Genomic DNA, 21,824 nt, shown 5'->3' on the forward strand with positions numbered 1-21,824 from the left:
AAAAGTCATATATCTGGTAAACTACAAGGAAGCACATACTGTACAAAATATCCTTGCTAATGCTTGAAGCACAACATTATTACCAGGCAAAGAAAAAACAAGCAAGCTAACAAAACACCTGCAGTGTGTGATAACCATTCCATTTCTGAAATAAAAACACTTCAGGGTAAATATTTAAAACACTAATAATTTCTCAAGCTATTGTTCAGGGGATGCAACATGTCAAACATTGTTCAAAATTAAAGAAAGTAAAATCTGAAAGCAATTTATATGTGTTATTTTTGATAGATGCTAACAACAGGGACATGGTGGTTTTTTTCAGAGTAATTTGTTTGATGCTATTTCAGCTCCTTGCTTTTAAAGTGCCTCATCTAAAGTGAGTACTCATTACAATAAGGCTATTTGCTGTACCCAAGGTCAAATCTAGAAACAGGTCTTTGCAAGATTAGTCTTAATGTCTGAAAGTCTCTCCTCCTTGTGCAAGCCAAAAAAATGTCTGTGTTGGTTTTCATATCAGCCAAAACATTTTCATCTTTCCTATATGTGTCTTCCTTCACTCATTCTTTTCTGCTGCTTTCTTCTGTCATGTTCTCCCTCGGGTCAGTGCCCTATGTACTTCAGTATTCTCCACTTCTCACTTACGCAATTTCCTTTCTCGTATGACTTGGGTGACTTGCATCTGATATATGCTGTGCAATCTGGAAATCAGTGCCCATGTATTCCTATCTGAAATATGTCCCAGTTCTCACCAAGGAGCTGATGTTAGATATGGAAACAAAGGCAATAAATTTAAGGGGACTAAATGTATAGAAATGAAAATTACCAGTGCTAGCACAGAAATAAAACTAAAGATGTGCAATGCTCTGAATTCAGTTTTCTCCAGAAAAGTGAATTATATCTTACTGACTATTCTGACAGAAGTGACATTTGAAACCAAAAGGAGTTTGAATAGAATAATTTTAAAACCTGGAGTATTATCATATGTCTGAAGACTAGAAAATGTTTAAAAATCAGGAAAAGCAATCCAGGCAATCTCACTAGCCTATCCTCCATAGGATTTAGATTACATTAGGAAGAAAAGAGTAAAATTCTGCACTGATTTACAAATAAAAATAATGCCAGAATAATCTAATTTTTTATATAAATATATATATCTATATCTATATATATATCTATATATATATCTTCCTCAGCTGAGCCTCTAAAACAAGAAAATGCAGCACACTTTATCATCCGTATTTCAGCAATATGATATACTGGTGCCACATGAGATTTCATATCTCAAGGTGGAAAAATTAGGATTAATTAAAATATGAAATTAGTAAAGAGCTGAAAGTAATAGTGATAGCAACTGGTCCATCAGGAGAAATACAGAGCTGAAATGTTAACAGTGGGGTTAACAGTGGGGTTTCTTAAGGTTACCCTTTAGACTAAGCTTACGCAATTTTTTCAGGAAGAATTTAAAGACAATATACAGTAAAACTCTGAGGAAATTTCTGCCTATGTTGGAAGCACCATTTATATATAAGAAAATAGGAATATTACTTTCCTTGAGGACTGGAGCAGTGACAATATCATGAAACTTAATGATGTTGAACACAGGACTGGGACATATCTACAAGGAGGATGCTTTGCTATAAACTGAGACTTTTTCAGCTGGAAATGAAAAAATCAGACAAAGATTAGGTATGAAGATTAATCTGATGCACTAATAAATAGAAAAAATTGCAAAATGCAATCTGAAAGTTATTAGAGGAAAAAATGGTATTAAAATCTTGTATTTCTATTAAAGACTGTAGTACAAGGCATTGTATTCATATCATCTAGCATCCCATGTGTACTTCTGCTCATTCTTATTTAAAAAAGGTTACTTTTAAAAGGATGAGATGCAGAAATGGTTTTTAACAAAATCAGGAGGATGAAGATGATTTTATTTTATAAGAGGAGAGTAAATGAATTTAATTTACTAGTCCTACCAAATTGAGAGGAAATATAGTTACATTACAAAGGCTTTGGGGGAATAAACACTGGGGAGAGAGGAAGATGTTAAGATAAAGGGTGGTGTTGAATGAGAACAAGAATTTGTCACTGATCATGAATAAATTTAGTCTGGAATTTTAGGAGATGGTTTTCAGTGGTGTGGAAGCAAAATTCCAGTATTTCTTTGCAGTAGAAGCAGTAGCAACTGGAAATCTAAATCATTGCCATATGATCCCTGACAGATTTTTAATGGGTGTACCTGTAACACAGAGGAACTATATTCAGCAATCTGTAAGATCATTTAAAAGCCTATGATCATAATAAACATATAGAAAAATTACCCCTTTCAATTAAATTTTATATATTTCATTAGAACTGTAGCATAGTAAATATTGACGTTAAGAGTACCACAATGACTTCATCACAGTTCAGATACTGGAAGAGAAAACAGTTGCTGAGTGTAATGTTAGGTTTTGAACCAAATAATGACCTTTTTAATCTTTTATAGAAGCTTCTCTGATTTCTTATTCTCAGAAGACAGTAAACTTTAATATTTATTTTAGAGCATTCCAGTATGTCTGCAGTCCTTGTCTTGCCACCATTTAAATTAGCATAGATTATGCTAAAATATTCTTAATACATGCTGTTTACAGGAATTAAACTTCTTAATGAAAGGCTAATTTTAAATAACTAAGATTACTGTCATGAGCTACGTATACTGATTTTCCTAGATAAACTGCCAAACTTGTTCTTTGGAGGCTGCATTAAAAACCTATATTGTTAGCAAGCTGTGAATGAAAAATAATTACATGTATGCTATGCAGAGGAAAAGTAATCTGGTATTTATTACTCTGTAGGCTGATGAAATTGGGGAGGATAAATGAATGTGTCAAATAAAATATCACTTAGCAGAAAAGTATTCAAAGCAAATCTCTACTAATATTAACCTGCTTGAAGACAAATTTTTCTGGGAAGAAATAACTAAACTGACTAACTAACTAGCTAACTCAAATTTTAGTTATGGAACTCAACATTTCTAAATGTTTTTTGCTGCTTCTTTGTTTCCTTACTTATAATGACAGCTCAGTTTCATATGAAAAAATAAAAAAAGTACATTTACTTGCTTTTGTCGAACCAAAATTGCCTATTTCTGTTGATGAAGGGCTTACTTAAAAGTACAAACTCAGTAGATCCCTACTGCTTGACATTCATGAAACTTCATCCTACCTAAATTTTGACACCTAAGTAGCCACCTATTACAGGAGCCAGTCTCCTTCTGCCCTGTCCTTATTTGACAAAAAGCTTGCTTAACTTTGTAATTACTCATTCTTTCCTTTGAAAATTAAGTGGCAAACAAGCGAATGGGGAAAAGTCAGACTTTAGGTGTTGATTCAGCAGAGTGCTAAAGTACATCCCAAAATGCTTTACCAAGTAAGACACAAATGCCTTCAGTTATTTAGGACTCTAAGTGCCCTTGAAATCCCTGGGAATTGCACAGTCACCTTCCTTTATGGAGTTCTACCTTATGACAGATAGTGCAAAGAGATAAAATACTTTAACATAAGGCTGAATTGCCTTAGAGTTATGTGGCTCCCAGATGTAACAGATCTATAAAGCTCCTTAACATAAATGGCTTAAGAGAGCTGGTGAATGAACATCTTCTACATAAAAAATTCAGGCTGCAGGTACCCCAGGGCAGATGCTGTGTATTGCTTAATACTATTTAGATAAATGAAAAATAAGTCTTTGAACATGCAAACGTTAGAGCTGAAAGCATAGATTTTAAAATATTTGCAGTAAATTAAGTTGGGGGTTGTTTTTGTTTGCTTGATTTTGGTTCTGGGTTTCTTTTGTAGTCAACATGAATATAATTTTCTAAAAAAGTACAGGGTTTGTTAAATCTACTCATAAATCTTTATCCAAGAGGCTAGAAATCTGTTAATCACTACTTAACAGACTCATTTCATAATTTGCTTGGTAATGACACTCAGAAAGCATAACACAAGTACAAATACGGTTTGTAAAATCAGTTTAGAAGTGTGCACTCATGGCACATGTAGTATATATGGTGATATCTGGAAACAGCTGTTTTTTATCAGACACCATATTATTTTTAAGTGTATTTGAGGAGTAGTTAGATTATTTACTGGTTTCGAAGAACTGGTGAGTCAAAGGAAAAAACTCAAAGTGATAAACAAGACTAATTACATTTTATAGTTATATATATATACATATAGTATTAATAATAACTAACCCAGATTCCAAGTGTTTAAATCAGGCATAAGTTTATTAAATATGCAGAAAGCCTAGAAATACAACACAAATTTTCTATGAAACAACATCTTGAAAGTTGAACAGTAAATTAAGTATATCTAAATACTAATATAACAACACAACATGTATTACTCGTAGTATATGTACACTGGCAATATCTTAGTAATGAAAATATGCAACACCCACCTGACCATTCAAAATTTTGGTTTTTTCCCCAAATAAGTATTTTTCTCTTATTGGTTGAAAGACATCACTGTAGCCACATGTAGTAGACTAAAAACAAATCAGTTTCATAATATAAGGTGTCAAGGTGAAATACATGCCACAGCTTCTTGTAATGCCTGTGAACTCTGGACTTGTTTTTAATGGGAGCCATTATGCTCAGATTTGCCTTCAAAAGAGAAAAATATCCTCTTTATATTTTTACCTCATTTCTCCCACTGGAGAATTTTGGTATCTGCAAAGGCTTAGAATAAGGTAAAAAAGGTGATACTGACTACTGATGGATATTTTCTGTTTATGTTATTCGGTTTTGGGAGTCCAATTTTCTGAGTGCTCTACACCACTGAAAATAAACTACTCAAGGGATTGCCATAGACATTTGGTTATTCCTGTGGCAATGCCCCAAAAATGCCAGACAGGACTGAATTTCCACTTTGCATTCTGACATACATGCTGCCCTACCTTAGGCTGTGGGCAGGTTACTGTGGTTTTGTTAAAATGATTTAATTGCATCTCCAGATCACTGTTGTTCCTGAAAGCACAGTTGCCAAATGTGGGTTTCTTACAGGTCTGTTGCTTTACAAATAAAATGCATTTAAATAAATTACCTTGGTAGTGCTCTGATAATTTTAGATAAACTCTCTAAACTACAAATACAACACCAGTTCTGTTGATAATATTCTAAAAATCGTTTTCTATCAAGAATTAATGACAAGTTTGAGGGGGTTCCAGTCCAAATTTGAGGTATAAACCATATGTCCTTGGATGACTTGCATCTTAATACAGTGAAGTGTCCCCGCAATCTGAGCTGCCTTTCAATATTGCCTGACAGATGGACTCAAGTAATGAGTTACAAAATATTTCTTATTCTCACAGAAAGATAATGAAATCTAAACCCGGTGTTTCTCTAAAAAGACATTTTTTAAAGAGCTTCTATTTTTCAGTTTTGTTGAAACAGATAGCTATGAAGTTATCTACATTATATGATACGTGTGATTTGAAGGACAATCTTCATTCAAGCTACCTTGTGCTCGGCTATAATCTTTTGGACCAAATTAAAAGCATTTTCTTTACTTATAAACATGAGAATTAATTAAAGCATTGTACATGCTGTATAAAAGTTTTGAAATAGCTAAAAAGTACCTTTATTTTTTCTCTAAAATAAAGTGCTTTTTTGCAACCAGGCAGTACAGTTCAAAAAAAGGTATTTTGATTCAGTACCAAGATACATTTTGTTCTGCAAAATAACAGTGAAGTGGAAAAACATGAGGATATTTCTTTCAGATCAGATATATCTATTTTTACATATACGGATAGAGTTAATCTGTCCTAATTTCAGCCTCCAAAAGTATCAAAACTGTAGTCCTCAAACGTATTTATATTTTCTCAACAGAAAGATACAGTCATTTCAAGAATAAATTTCATTCCAAGGGGGTTAAAATAAATTACCGACTGAAGATTCTTCTCCATGAACTGTAAAATGGGACTTTATCAACTTATTCAGACTTAAACATCTAATTACTAGATATATAATAGTATATAATTATTAATATATAATTATATATATATGAGTACATGTGCATGAGTGTATATATTCTTAACATAATTTATTGGAAATTCCTAATAGGTAAAAATCTAATTCTTATAGTAAAAATCATATAAACTTTGAATAGAAAAGAAAATAACAAACGGGTGTATTGCAGGTGTTTTTTCTTAAGTTCTTTTCCTAATAAACTCCTTGTCTTAATAGTCTCACAACATAGATCTTTGGATCAAATGCAATCACAAGAGGATAGGTATAAAAGACTTCGAGAAGTAAGAGTACCTGTAACTATATCAAATGGCCCATCCACTAGAATGCCCTCTTCTCTTTGTATTAGAAATCATCATGATACACACACTCCAGATAATCAGCTGTATTAGATTTATATCACAGATCAATGCTGAAAGTATTTTTACTTAACTTCTAGGGAAGATAAAAACATCTGACATGGATTTCCTTTATACCAAACAAAATATTGCTCCCAGTTTCAAGTTGTGTTAACTCTTGATGGGCTGTAAATATGGTTACATAATTATCACTTCATGTTGTAAAGTGTTGCTTGAAATGGCAACCACAAAGGGAGTCTGCAAGGAAATTTATAAGGGTAGTCTTACCAGGAAGGTGCTGGGCTGGGACTTTGAGTCTTTGGTTCAGTTCCAGGGTCTGATGTAACCTGAACTGTGTGGTCTTTGGCCACAACTGTAGAAACGGAGATGATACTTTTCTGTCACCATTGGATTTTGTAACACTAAATGGACTAATGTTTGTGAAACATGGAAATAATAGATTGCTGGTGGTCATGCAAAGTAATAAATAGAATGTCAGTTTGTTAGAAAATGATTCAGCTCTAATCAAAATAAATATCTACATGAAAACCAGGAAGCAAAAGTTCAAAATGTTTTGTGTGTGGTCTAAAGAATATAGACAGCATAGATGGAGTTAATTTGGTTTTATATTGTTATCACAGAGCATATAATTACTATAATCCTTTGTCCTATCTACTACTGAAAAAAGAGTTGCCTTTGTTTTGTATAACAGTGATGTTAATAATCAGGTTTCTTAACTGACCTAACTGTTTTAGCACAGGAATAGAAATTTGGTATCTCTTTAAAGAGCTGAAAGCAAAAGATCCTTAAGAGATTTAAAATGTTTCTTCACATTATGCGTATTTTATACATAAAACTGCAGGGGATACTTGTTTAAAGCTTGTTGTCACAAAAGGCGGTGAACAGAGTGAAAGGACTGAACATTTAAGAGGGAAAAAATATTTTATGCGAAAAGTGTAGCACTGAGACACCTTTTAGCAAAGATATACTCCTAATATAATGATGCTTGCGTTGCATTTCAAGTAAAGTGGTCCCTTTCACATGACAAAGGCCTGAATGACACAGAGAGAAATGATCCCATGTTTCTGTAAAAGCAAAAATACCAAACTTCTCACAAAGAAAATACAGGCAATTTTCTTGTCCATGAGCATCAGAAATGATGAGGCCTATTTCCTACAATTCTGCATCTTGTGGTTGATTGACTTCCATTGTTGGCTGAAGTATTTATAATGTGTCTCTGGCTGTATCTAGATTACATCTTATCCAGCAGCCAGGAGGGCCTCAAAGACTGCAGGCCTGGGGTCATTATCAGCCTCTATCAGGGTTATGTGCTTTCTTCACACTTTCATCCACACAGATGAAATCTTCTTATGCATCCCAAGACCCCATGACCAGGGAATCAAAATTCCAGGGTTATGTGCCACTGTGCATCAGAGGTCAACTGAGATGTATCCTAAAGTATGAACCTTCATGAGGAAGGTATTTGTGCATGCCTCAGCTTTTCCATCAGAGAGGCTCTTCCTCCTCACTCCATTTCCTACATTTACAAAGCATACAAATTATATCTTTTTTAAAACCTTTTCAACATTTTTGGTGAAGCTTGGATTGGATTTAAAATTTTCTGAGGACAGCACAGGGATTTTAAACACACACACACACACAGAGACACAGCATAACTGCATGTACCTAGTTTCTATATGACACCAGTCTTCAAAGCTGTGTGAAAAAAACAGAATATGTATCACTGTGATCAAATACTTGCCTTCCTTTTTTTACTATTCCTGAATTTTTGGGGTAAGAAATTTCACATATAGGTCTAACAAAAAAACTCCATGTTGCTCCAACCAGAAAACTAGTCATACAACTGAGCAATACAAAGAAACAGAGTACATTGGAACATGCAAATCCAAGTATCCTGCTGACCAAGAAAAGCATGAGTATGGAGTTATCTGCATCAGAGAAAGTTCCTGCAGGAAGTATCAAGTCTAGAGATAGACTTTAATTACATTTATTTTAAAAAATAAACTCAAAAAATCATCTACTGTGAAATTGTTCAGATGAAATTCTTTACTGTCTCATTGATGGATAAAATTGATTTTAGGCTTTGTAACACAAAGACAACAAAAGAAACACCTGATTATGTTTAAATTACAGATGCTTATGATATTGACTGGAGTGGTGGAGTGCATATTGTGGATTTTTACTCAATTTCACCATTTATTACTTAGATGCAGATTTTTCTATTTACAAGAACAGCTGTGATTTCTAAATCAAATACTCAGTTAAATAGGAGTGAGCTCTTCTGGGAAAGACAACTGCTACAGTAATGCAATTCCATGAAAGATGGATGAAGTGTTTGCAAGCACTTGTTAATGTTGTTGAAACTATGGGAATATCAGATGTTTGTCATAGAGACCTACCAATGAGTCAAGAATTTCCTGCTGGTTCATAATTTCTTAGAAGGAGTATTCCTTGTGTTAAGGCTTTTATTTATTTATTTATTTATATATTTAATGAGAATTCTTAAGAAAGTAGACAAATAAAATTATATCAAATAAAATATGAGCCTTCCTTCCCATTGTATTATAACTGTAGAAATTAGTAATGATAAAACTTGTAAATGCTTATAGACAAAAGGAGATAAAGAGTAAGCTCTCTGAGAAGGTGGACATCTGGAATAACAGATATGAATTCTGCTGATTTGGCTCTAGTCCTGATGTTTAAATCCAGTCTGGTAAATGCAGTTAGGTTTTATTACTATCAAAGGGAGGTTTTGAGGAAGTACTTGAGTCTACAACCAGAATTTGGCCCACATAATCTAAAACAGAATATAAAGTGGAGGAATAACAGCAGAGTTTGAAAGTGAGATGTGAAAACTGTTCTTCATTCTACTGATCTAACACACATTGCCAAATTCTAATTAATTTTAGTAGAAAGTGAGTTAGTGAAATGCCCAACATGTTAAACATCGTGCTAAAGTGTTTTAACACTATTTTCAGTTTTAATGTTGTTCTTTCTGCCAGGGGAACAAGAGTTAAAGTCTAAGGAAGGAAAGCTATTTTATTTCTGCTCAGAAAACCTTTAAGCCCTTTCCCCACAAAGGAAGAAAGTGAAAATGAAAATTGTCCATTCCCAGGAAAATAAGGACTGGGAAATATAGTGTCACTGCCCAGTTCTCACCAGATTTTAGTGGGGTTAACCCTGAGATAAAGACAGGGAATGTGTTTGCATAGGTCATGATGGATTAATTTCTCTCAAAGGTCAGTGCAAAAGCTGAGTTAGGGAAAGCACAATAAATTGAAACCTAACTGATGTGATAGAAAGCCCCTATGATACAGTTCATTGCCAAGAGTAAGAAGAATGTGCTGAGGCCATATATTTTCAGGAAAGTTGTCCGCCTAGAATTACAGTCTGTGAATGTCCAGCCTCTGTCGCATTGTTTCCCTAATGAATTCACACATCATGTGTGGTACTAAGACCAGCTATAGTTAAGCTGCTATAAATTACAACGGAGTTCATGGGATATGATTTACTTGGCCTTGTTAATGTCTCCCACAAAAGTTATAAATGTTTCTAGCTTTTCAAGCAGTTCTGTCTGCAAAAAAATTCCTCTTACTGTTTCTATAATATTCCCCTCAGTATTTTCATTTAGTCTCACCCATTGGTAGGAGTAGAAAGTGTGTGGAAGCTTTTCGAAAGAATGATCTTAGAAAGAAGGGATATTTTGGATCAAATCTGCAATGACAAATGTACTTTAAGATTCTTTCTGTACCCCATCCATGAACACCATCACACTACATCACCTTTGCAGGTAAACCAAAACATGTAATTCTTAATAGAAAGACCACAAAATGTAACTCAATGTAACTGTATTATACATAAGGCTTTAAGATACAAGAATCTAGGATTATGCTCAGTGCAGGCTTATAAGGACGTTATCTAAATTTCAAAATAACTCCATTCTTTTCTGTGCTTCAGAATGTAGGGAGGGATTGATCTGTCAAATTAAGATGCTCAGATTTTGGTGTATACATGGAAACCAAGTGTCAAAAACCAATGGAGGTCTGCAGTTTAATGAAGTAGCCTCAGCTGGGATATCTTATTTCATCTGAGATATCCTGAGGTAGCTTTTTAGACCTTAAGTTGACCTTAAGTAAGCTCCAGTCGCCACCTCAAGAAAGTTAAAGAATGGCCCATACATCCTCAGCAAAACCTGTTAGCTGTATGTCGAGATCTTGAAAACTCACAGATATCTCAGATATTGCTATATTTAAACATCAGCCTTTGACGTAGAACAGGAATGTGTCAAGAAATAAGTTTAGGGTCTGAATCATCATGTTTTCTGCTCAAATGCCTTATATTTTGCTTATGCTGAGGACACCTAATGCAGATCAACAGGATCAGGTTCCAGAAAATGTTGCAGTTTCTGCTTTTCTTTTTTCATGAAGATGAACAAGTATTATGATGTTGCTCCTCTTTTATATAATAGCTTAGTAATCAGAGTTAGAGGAAAGAGAAAAGGAGAGCCTTCTGCTTCAGCATGGTCTTCAGTATGTAGATAGCTGGGTCTCCTAATTCCTCCCACTATGCTCTGACCTCCAACTGCTCATGGTGCACTCCCCATCCATCCACTTTAGGATATAACACATGATGAAACATCATGATGGCCAAAGAGTTTCAATATTGCCATTAGGGAGCTCATCTGACACTTATTCCAGATAATGGCAATTTATATTGCTAATTATGAGAGGGTAAAACACCCTTTCTACATTTCCCTTTTGAAAGAAAATGTCCACAGCTACAGGAAAGTGTTGCTGATGTGTATTAGGCACTCTGACGAGTGAGAGTATCCAAGGTGATATTCATTGGCCAAATTTATAGTGCAAGTGTCCGCATTGAAGTCAGTTACCTGAAGTTGTCTTTGCTGTTAACAGGAAGAAATATATTGGTCTAAGGCATAGTCCATCACCTGATTAAAAAATATATATATATAAGTAGATGATGATAGATAAATCATTCCCAAAATAAGATCCAGTCCATCTAACATTAGAAATCTAAGTTAGGAGAATAAATTCTCCCTCTGGAAGCATTAAAGGGAAACCATTAGACTGAGTGTGCGAGGAATGAATAATTGTCTTCAACAATCTTAGGCCCCTAAAATCAAGGCACAAATTAGGTAATATTCTTCTCCCCATTGTTACATCTTAATGGAATCCATTTAGATGGGAAAAAAATAGTGAGATTTTGTTAATTTTCTCTATTTTTGTTTTTCTTCTTTACCTTTGTTTCGTGAGTTCTTTTACTCAGAGTTTGGATTAAAAGGCAGTAGGCGCTAGGTTGTTCTTCAGACTTAGATGTTTATTAATTCTTATCTGTGGCAGAGCTGCATGGGATGTGCCTCTAAGCTAACAAGGTGGAAAATGGCCCCAAGTTCTAACTTTCAAAGTCTTTTAAGGTCCAAATCACCCAGTTATGGAATGCCAACTAATTTGGTTTTACTTATAATCCGATAACTAACTATTCATGATCCACACTGCGGGTTTTTTGACCCAATACCAGAACACCCAGATTTGTGAAGAAGAAGGAGAAAAGAAGAAGAACAAATCCACACCCCAAATCCTCCATATTGTTTCATATATCCCAGAAACCTAAATTTTCTAAACCCAGGGTTCCAATAAGATTTTTAAATTGAGGCAGCTCAGGATATGTTCATAAGCATAACTTCAAGTTTCTTAGAAAATTCAGTGAAATATTGAATTGAGGGTTTTTCTTGTGAATAATGTTTTGGATACAGATTTGGACTTTTGGACTCAATTCTTACTCAGGCTTTTATTAGCTGTCACCTTACTCTCTCAATACACTACAGCAGGAGCTTCCTGACTACTGCAGGATTCTATATGACTGACTGCCTAAAATATAAGATGTTGATTTTAGGTATGATGTCCTTGACTGGATATATTTCCAGTATAAGGAAAGTGATATGAAAAGTCTCAGACACTGAGGAAAAAAATATGAGACTATTACATACAAGTGAAAACAGAAGGCTCACATCAAGCACAGCTTTAACTATAAATTTTATTATCATATCAAGTAGGGTGTTTTGTCCTCTAAAAATAGGAATAAGGGTATCAGCTTCTTCCTCTGGCAGTTACTCATGAGTCTGATGATAGAACACTGACTATTTATATATAAGGTTCTTTTGGAGGATTTATTTCTTCAAAGGCTCAGTTGCTTGTAAGGGTACTGAGATTTGCAATAAATTGGAGTTGCCATGCCAGTCTGTTTCTATGATGGTGTGCCTTGTATGTGTACACTTGCACAATAAACTGAACCATAGAAATTTTCTCTGTCTATTGTATTTTAATAACCCTTATGAACTGGACCTGCAGTGTAGGTTTGAGGCTGTTTGTTGTCACAGGTTGGCTGTTCCTGTAAGACAGTATGAGCAACAGATGATCAGTTAATATTTACCCAGCTGTGTATTTTGCCACCGACAACCTACTTGCAGATTACTAAAACAAGTCTTGAGTTGCATAATCATATTCTGCAAATAGTGCATCTTGTTTTCCAAAATACTCAACACTGTCTTACAGAAGTGAGGAAGGAGTCTATTTCCCCAACTCACAAGTGTATTAAAATAATAGATTGGACTCCCTTTGATTTTGTATCATGTTTGCAAATTTTTTCTCCAAATAATTCTGCAGTGAGGAGGCTCTTTGCAGTAGCTGATCTTCTCTATAAAGGGGACAAGGTATTAGATTCACCCGTTTTTCTCTTAATTCTCAGTATGGAGCACTGACCTGATAAATTAATTTTGCCTAGATGTTGACTGGCAATTCCTTGTGTACCCTTGAGGATATATCTTTGTGGTGATACAAATGAAAATTGCAAGCTTCCAGTACAGCCAGACCTAAACATCTGTCCAAGTAATACAGGAAATTATCCATCTCCTCTTGTTTCTAGTAGTTCTGGGTAAATTCCTGAGCAGAATTTTACTTCTAACACCTGGAGTGCATTTGTAACATTAGATATGGCTCTGTTCCAACAGTACAAATACATCATCTTAGAGAAGTTCATGCAGCTAAATGTAACTGCTTCTGATAATAAAAATGTATCCACATTTTTATTGGAATCATTTGTGTATACAACATTCAAGTCTGTGGATGTTGAGATTAACTATACTGTTATTGAGTGCCTTAGAAATGTTTTCTTTCACAGTTGATTTGGCCCCAATGGAAGATTCAGCCCTAAGTGTATACTTGGAAAAAATAACATCTGTTCCTGTAAAAATAAATTTGAGAAAAGGCAATTAAATAACACAGAACATTTGTGACTATGTTAACTCCATGAGGAATTCCTGATAGGATCAGGACCTTTGTGACATAACATTATGATGATACATGAAGTCTTTAACCAGGAATTTCATAAAGACTGAGAGTATAAGTCGTAATAAAGAGGAAATATTTCAAAGGAGCATTCATCCAAACAATTTTAATGTTAAAAAACTGTTTAGTTAGAGAAAGAAGGAAGAATTGAAATATCATAGTAGAGGAAAAAATATTATTCACCTTCACAGAAATGATAATTTACAAAGAGCATCAGATCCTCCTGATAAATGAACTCAGGAGTGTGTGTCTGACTTACAAAGAAACTGATTCATGCCTTTCAAAATAAGTAAACGTTTGAAAATACCTTAGCTTCTAAGCTTACTTAATATAATTACAACACCTGTGAAGTTGAAATTCATATTAAGAAATGGAATAGGTGAACGTTTTTATCTCATATGGAATTTGCACAGATATTTGATGGTAAGAGGAGATAAATTTTAGTATATCATGAAGAACTCTGACCCAGTCACTAAACATGAAGTTTATATGAAATGTTGCTTTTTAGAGCTATAGTTCAATCTAATAGTTTCCTTACCCTAATTTATATTTCAAAAAAACAGATTCTGAAACAGTAGTGCTTATTACCGAAGATCTCAATTTTGTAGCATATTACACACATGATTAGCTTCAAGCATGTAACCACTCATGCTGCATATAAACACACCAATGTGTGTATGCCAGGTAAAGACCTGAATGAGTACAGTGGGAAAGATTCTTAGTTAAGATTTGGCACAATATGCTTGCATATAATATATGTTGTAGGCATATTTATGTTCATAAATACATGTCCATAGCTAGAATTTTTCCCAGCTAGTTGAATTAAAAAAGCATATTGTGTAATCATGGCAATCGAGCATCTCTTTCCCATCTTTGCTGTTTAATTCCCTCCTGTTTATGAGGAATAAGACTTAGATGGGCCTAAAAAGTAGGAATTTCTAAAATGAGGGTTAGATTTATACTCTTCAAGAAAGTGTTCAAATCATGGGGTAGGAGGTGAGATTTCACTATCTAAGTGTAGGTCACTAGTACCACTTTTAGTGTCTTGGTGTATGGGCATGACTTACTGTAGGTCTACATCTTGTGTCCTGCCTGTGAATATCTCAGACAAAATACATTAGTTCAAATACATCACTACAAAATACATCACTACTAGATACCTATGATTAACAGGCTGAAATAAGCTCACTACTACACAAGTACCTACACTGTGGACATGTAAATTAAAGCAAGACAAATTGTACCTACAGTTAGAGAAAACTTAGACTATGAGGAACAATCACCTCAAAATGGTTGTGGGTGGTCTCAAGCAAGAGCCACCTCTGTCGCACATACTTATCCTACTTAGATGTTTATATGATGTATAGCATTAATGTCCAGATGGTACAGAAAATAGTATTCAGTGCAAGAGTCACTCCTGAAACAGGCAAAATGAAGCTGTGCTTCCATGGGTCAACCAGCAGCAGAGGCTCTTGTTCCTCCTCTCTCTTTCTTTGCTCCTCCCCTCTCTTTCCTTGCTCCTGTGTCCTTCCACTTTCTCTTCTGCTTTTGCAGTTTCACCTTTTCCTCCATGAGAAGCATGTGCAGCCTCTGCCAGGGTTTGCTCAAAATTACTAATTCAGCTGAAAAAAAATCCAGTTTTGACTTTCCACTTTAGTTTTCAATTGATTTAGAGGGCTAAGAAAATGCATGGAGGAGTCCAAAAAGGGTCAGATAAAGTGGCTGAAGTGGAAAAGGAAAAGGAAAAGGAAAAGGAAAAGGAAAAGGAAAAGGAAAAGGAAAAGGAAAAGGAAAAGGAAGCAAAGGAAGGGAGCAGAATGGGAGAGAGAGGAACAAAGATTAGAACAAAGGATGGAGCTGGATTCAGGAAAAAGGAACAGGACTTCCTCTTTTGTCATCAATAACTCATCTACCTAGATCATATGCACATGAAATCAGAGCCTTTTTTTAACCTATTTTGTGAAACTTAGTATTCGTTGGCAAAGTAGAAGGAGAAATGAGATTTTTTTTTTTATAACTCATTGAGGAAACATTAATTAGTCACTAAATTACAGGAGATGTTATCTAATCTAACAAAGAGATATCCCTAAGCGAGTAAAATAATGCTTACTTTAATTAAGAAGAATAAGCAAACTGTCTCTTGAATAAGGAGGAAATAAAAGTTTCAGGTAGAAAGATTAAATTTGTCTGGACCCTTGGAGGATTTCAAAAGTGAGATTGGTTACCACAATTCAGCAAGAAAATCTAATCTATAGTTAATTCAAAAAGTGTTAGTGCAGAAACAGGGAATGCCTACAAGCCATGAATACTGGCAGAAAGTCAGATGGATAAAGGTGAAACAGAGTGCCTTTCATAGATGTCTGTAACATTCTGTTTTAGGTGTTGTGGATAATATCTTCATTTACATCTGATATTAATATTGTTTTAATTAGTAATAATTTTACTGTAATTACATAACAGCTTTTCCAATTCAAGGATCTGAAAAATCTATCAGTGATGCTTGTTGGACATTTGACCAAGTAATTGGAATATAGGTTACTCAAACAAATAATTTGCAAGCAACTTTATCTAATAGAGTTTTCACACAACTCAAAAACAAAAGCAACAAATCTAGAAGGTCAGAAAACCAGCGATAACTAAGAAAACAGAGTGGCATTAAGGACATGTTGGGTTTAACATTTGAAAACGAAGGGTCCTCTAGCAGTTTTCTTCAGACCTTATTTTTCTTTCTCAAATTCAGAGAAGAAGTGGAACACAGGATTTGGAAATACTGGGATGAAGATTAGCATGCAGGAACAGATTGTCTTTCAGCTTAGCGCTCTGTGTATTTATTAAACTGCAGTGTAGATGCTGTCCTGACCTCTGAAGAGAGGTCTTTCAATTCTCAGGCAACTGACATCTTGATTTTGCTGTGAAAACCTATAAACTGTACCAAATTCCCAGGAACAACACTACACCCATTGTGAGGGAAGCCAAAAATCTTAAGATCATTATTCTTTTTCATTAACTGCAGCAAGAAATATCTGCCAAGGACTTTATTACAAAGACTCATGTACCCTACATGGATTTCAGGATACCTAGCACATCTTTTTCTTATTGAAAACATTTTCTGTTTCAAGTATTGAACGATGTCCAAGATTTGTTCAATCAAGCCAGTGATATCTAAGAATTCCAAGCTGAAAACCAAGGCTGATATTTGCAGAATTCTGACGCTTAGAAACCTTTCAAAAAAGGAAATTAATTTCTTCTAGGTATAAAATTTCCAGGAATTCTGGTACTAAAGCCTAGTGGAGCTACAAATCATCACAAACTCTGTTACCCCTTCCTGAAAATGAAAGTCAGCTTCATTTCAGCATAACATCTCCAGTGTAGAAGTATATTTGTCTTGCTAGTTTTGAAGAGAAACGAAATTAGACACAAGCAAAGCAAGGAAGCATGCGTGTTCTCCTTAAAGAGAGGATGAAAGAACACACCTGTGAACAACACATTTGTGACAGGTCTTAGTACCATCACTTAGAATATTACTGAACACATATTGATGCCAAAAAAAATATTAAAAATTAGGAATATATAGAGTATAGGAAAGGAAAGGTTTTATTATTACTGCTCAATAAATATTTTTTCAAATAAATGGTCACATGTTTAAAGATTAAGATAATGCTGATTAATGGACTTAGATGAAAATTAGTTTAATATTCAGAAAATTTGTTTCAAGCACTATATCCAGTCCAAATAAATACTTGTAATACTTTCTGAGTAATTCTGCATCTAACCATTACTTTTAAAATGTATTTTACATATATAAAGAAATAAAATAATTTAATGGTTTGGGATTTTCTGGTTTTTTTTTTTTTGAGAAACTAACCTCCATTATTAGGATTATAATTTAATTTTACACAAGGAAGCAGGTCAAAACTAAAAAACATTTCCATCTGTTAGGGAAGTAGTGGTATGTTTATTTATATTCCTTTTTATTCTTTAGTATTTTTATTTTATTCATTTTCTGATGTAATTTTTCACCAATTGCGGTTTCCATTCTGCACCAAGAGCCAATGTTTTTAGAAGTTATAGGTCAGCCCAATATATTAAAAGGACATATAAGTTGTTCTGTTACATCATAGAACTAATTGCTTATCTCTTGGTAGTCAAACCTTGTATCAATGGATGCTTCCGTTCTTCAGGTCTCCATTCAGAAGCTAAAAGGATAAGCTCACAAACTTCTGTAGTTTCACAATCCAGTTAATTATATTTCAAATCAGCTAATTATTTTTATAATTTTGTAACATGATTGGTTGTAGTTTGATCTTTTTCCTCATGTTGTGACTCCAGATAAATTTCTGAAGTATACTAACTTTTTTGGTCTAAAAAAATGAAAGTATATAGTGCTTCTCAAAGGCTTGAAACTAAGAAGAACCACTCTGTGTTCTCAGCTTGATCCTTGGAGTGTTTATCCTTTTCATTCTAAACCATCAGTTGATAGAAAGCAGAAATAACTGAAGGCACAAGGAATTTAGCTCAATGCTGTGGGTTTCTTCTAGATGAATTATTTAAATAATATGTTACTAATCCTGTGTTTCCACAGCAGGCTAAACTGATGTAAACACTGGCTGCTGCAGTCCCATCCTCTGCTGCATCCTCTCATTCATGTGTTCCTCCTCCCTTCTTGACCTGGCTTTGGGGTTTGCTGGGCCCTTCATTAGCCTGTCTTGTGTTCAATTACGCAAAACCCCACAATTTGGCTCTCAGAAGTAACCAGTGATAACCAAATTGAGTCCCAGAAAAGATTTATCGACTCATACTTGAGATTTCAGTTAGTGCAAAATTACAACAGCTGGCAGCTATTGACTCATAGTCTGCATCAGGCTCTTCCTGGTCGCTCTTCTCTCCTCTTGTATTTTTAACTCAATGGGATCTAAAGTCAATTTAAAAGTACTCTGTCATTATAGAGACTTATCTGGATCTCCCAAACTGTGGTAAGAACTTAGCCTAGGAAATGAAATGGTGATTTATATAGCAGGTTATAAAACACAATGTTGATTAGCAGACTAGTTCATTTCATTCAAATGAGATAGCTTGCTGTATCATTGATATTTATTTTACCATTTTTTGTGACACACCATAACAACTATAAAAGCTCACTGAACTGTTCATGTTAATGTAATGGCAAAAAAGTGCACATACACAGTTATTAAAAGCATTCACACAAACCCACCTATACACATGTATTTTTATATATGAATAGCTATATACACATATAGATATACATTAGTACAGCAGGCTGCTGTTGTCTCAATACTCATTGCATCTGAACTGTGCCTGAACTGTGCCTGCAGTTCTTAGTGTTTGAGGACAAAGAAAATAACTTCTCACAGTGTATTGGGTTTGCCTTTGAAATAATAGCACAGAACTATTGACAAAAGGCTCACCTAACAGCAGAGCTGAGATTAGGTGCTGAGGGTTATTGTCTTCCTCTAGTCTCAAAGCTATGTGAAATGTCAGTTAATTGAAAATGGTAATTGTTCCACACAACATCAACAGTTTCATTCCAGGAAATGTGCTGCTCTTAAATTAATAGCCATTGATCCAGAGGTATTTCATGATTCTTCTCCATCGTTTTCTCAAATTATCCAGCTATCAGTCCTTGGGAGAAAACCTATTTCACCATTTTTATTGATCATTCTTTACTGAGTGACCTGGCTTCCTGTTCATATAGACTAAAATAGGCCTATCCATCTGAATGTTTGTCAGGCCCACCAAGACACCTAACTTTGAAAATACCTACTACTTTTTACTATAAATACTCAGAATGAAAACTGTTAAGTAATAGTACAAAGCAGTTACATGGTTATTACTGATTAATACAACGAAGTACGCTCTCATGCTGGGAAATTGCTTTTGTGATAGTAAAAATAGTTCCTTTCAATAGTGCATTTCAGTAAAACTTAAATTCCAGTTTAATTTCTTAGGCAGGTTATTTGGGTTGCTTTGTTTGCCGAAGGAGTATATTATTTTTACAACCTATTTGAATAACAAGTAACAATATGTCTTCGTTATTGCACAGAGAACAATTGCAAATGCCTTTGCACTACTTAGCTGTTCCTTTGAAATCTGAATGGAGAAATTAAGTGGTGCAAAGGTGTTCTTCCATTGAGGAGACAGTTTACCTTCCTTATGTAGTCATAAAAAAAAAATCAAAAATTACTGTTTAGATAAGCAGTTGAAAACATTTATAGAGATACAGCTCTTAATGCTTTCTGTGTTTGCAGTTTGGTAAATTATTATCTAGTAAATTTAAAATTTAATTTCAAAATAAATTGTAAATTCTATCAATTAATTTTTGGTAGTACTGAATAAAAAGAGACATATTTTTTCAAAGTTTTCATTTCCATTTTAACTTGGAACAGTTTCACCTTCACTGATATATTAGTAAACTGTTTATTTATTCGTAATGTTTAGATTCCAAGGTGAAATTTACATATAAAGAATGATGGCAGAAGTGTACAGAAATATAAAGTTTTTAAATAAATGTATATTAATATCAGTTCTGCAGTGGCCCAGATAATGCCTCCTTTAATCTCAGAAGAAAATATTCTACTTTTCTCTCTTCAAGGGCTTTTTCTTACAGAGGGATTCAATTTAATGTAAACTGAAACAGTTGCCAGCAGGAAACAAAAAGCAGTCTTGTGTAATATAACATACTTTTCTATTGTTTCAAAAATAATAAGCTGGTTGCAAAGAGTTTCTCTGTGTAATCTTAAGTTGCTGTATTTTTGTCTTCTTTTATTTATTAATAGACAGTTTTATATTAGAAATGGAAAAGGGAAATCTGATTAAGGTTTCTAGGATAGCTACAGTATAAAATCAGTTGAAATTAGATTTCCACATAACATACATAATGAATTCGGATATTATATACCAGTTTTAATGCTCAATATGGTTTATAGTTAATAGAATCAAAAGGTATGTGAGCCAGGGAATATTTTAAGAAAAATTTACAGCAGCTCAGAGGGAATGGAAAAGATCCCTAAGCATATGGTGCTAAATAAATGAAAGTGAAAATGACTTTTGTGAAGAAACATAAAGGAGTCGAAAGAACTAATTAAAAAAGGTAAGCACGTTTTTGCATCATTTATACTTCTGAAAATGAACACATGCACAGTTCATCCCATTTATCGTCATTTTGTACATACTTTCTCTTTCAGTGAATTTCAGCTGCATAGTTAGAAAGTAAGTGTGAATCAGAAATAAATGAATAAATGATTTGGTGGTTATGCAAAGAGTAGTTGTGGTCATGGAGGCAAAAGTTCCTCTTCTATATAAATTTTTCTTTTTTTTTTGGGTCTTGTGTCAGCGATTTATCTCCCTGCTCTATTTTATTCTGTTTCAAAATCTAAGCTTGACCATTGTTTCATTCATTTTCTGGTTAAAAAAGACAAGGAACAAGGATCATTTGAAATTATTGAAACTTCAACATCCTCCCTCATGTGCCACTCTAAGTTCATACTATTCCAAAAGTTTACCTGTTTTTTGAGAGTTTTTGGAAATTTAGACCATTTTGGCAAATTTGTACACCACTGATACCCAATTTGAAATATCTGAAAATATTTGAATATGTAAGTATAGCTCTAAGTGTGTTGCTGTCATTAATAGCCTTGAAGATCACAGCCATTTCCAGCCTTTGGAGGTTTATCTCGTTAAAGATTATATTAGCAGCTAAAGGCTGTCTTTCCCAAAGTGATTTCACATTAAAATATCATAAAAATAACATTAATTATAGAGATGAGGATTACAGATGCAGATAACAGCTGAACATTGGAAGTTCTAAGCAAATCTGCAAGACAGCAGTAATGACTTAATTAAAACAAAATGCCTCTGTATCTGAGCACAACAATAAAGGAAAAAGAGGCAGTCCCCAGTAACAAAAACATGAGCGATTCAGCTGAAGCATATAAGAGTAGTGTGTAATAGATTGGCTCAGGTAAGTCTAATTTATGCCAACCTTAAACATTAGCATTCTAATAGCTGCCAGAAATTTAGAATATGTTATCTTTTGAGTGCCAGATAGTTTAGAGGGTAACTACCAATTACCCATTA

General features: G+C 34.2%; 1 protein-coding gene across 7 annotated transcripts in view; it reads left to right on the forward strand.

The window, feature by feature from the left end:
• GPC5 (glypican 5) overlaps positions 1-21,824 on the forward strand; it is a 620,145-nt gene that overhangs the window by 427,428 nt on the left and 170,893 nt on the right. The gene's annotated exons all lie outside the window — the stretch shown is intronic.

The sequence above is a fragment of the Corvus hawaiiensis genome, chromosome 2 (genome assembly GCF_020740725.1).
Source record: "Corvus hawaiiensis isolate bCorHaw1 chromosome 2, bCorHaw1.pri.cur, whole genome shotgun sequence".
In the NCBI taxonomy this organism is placed as follows: Eukaryota; Metazoa; Chordata; class Aves; order Passeriformes; family Corvidae; genus Corvus; species Corvus hawaiiensis.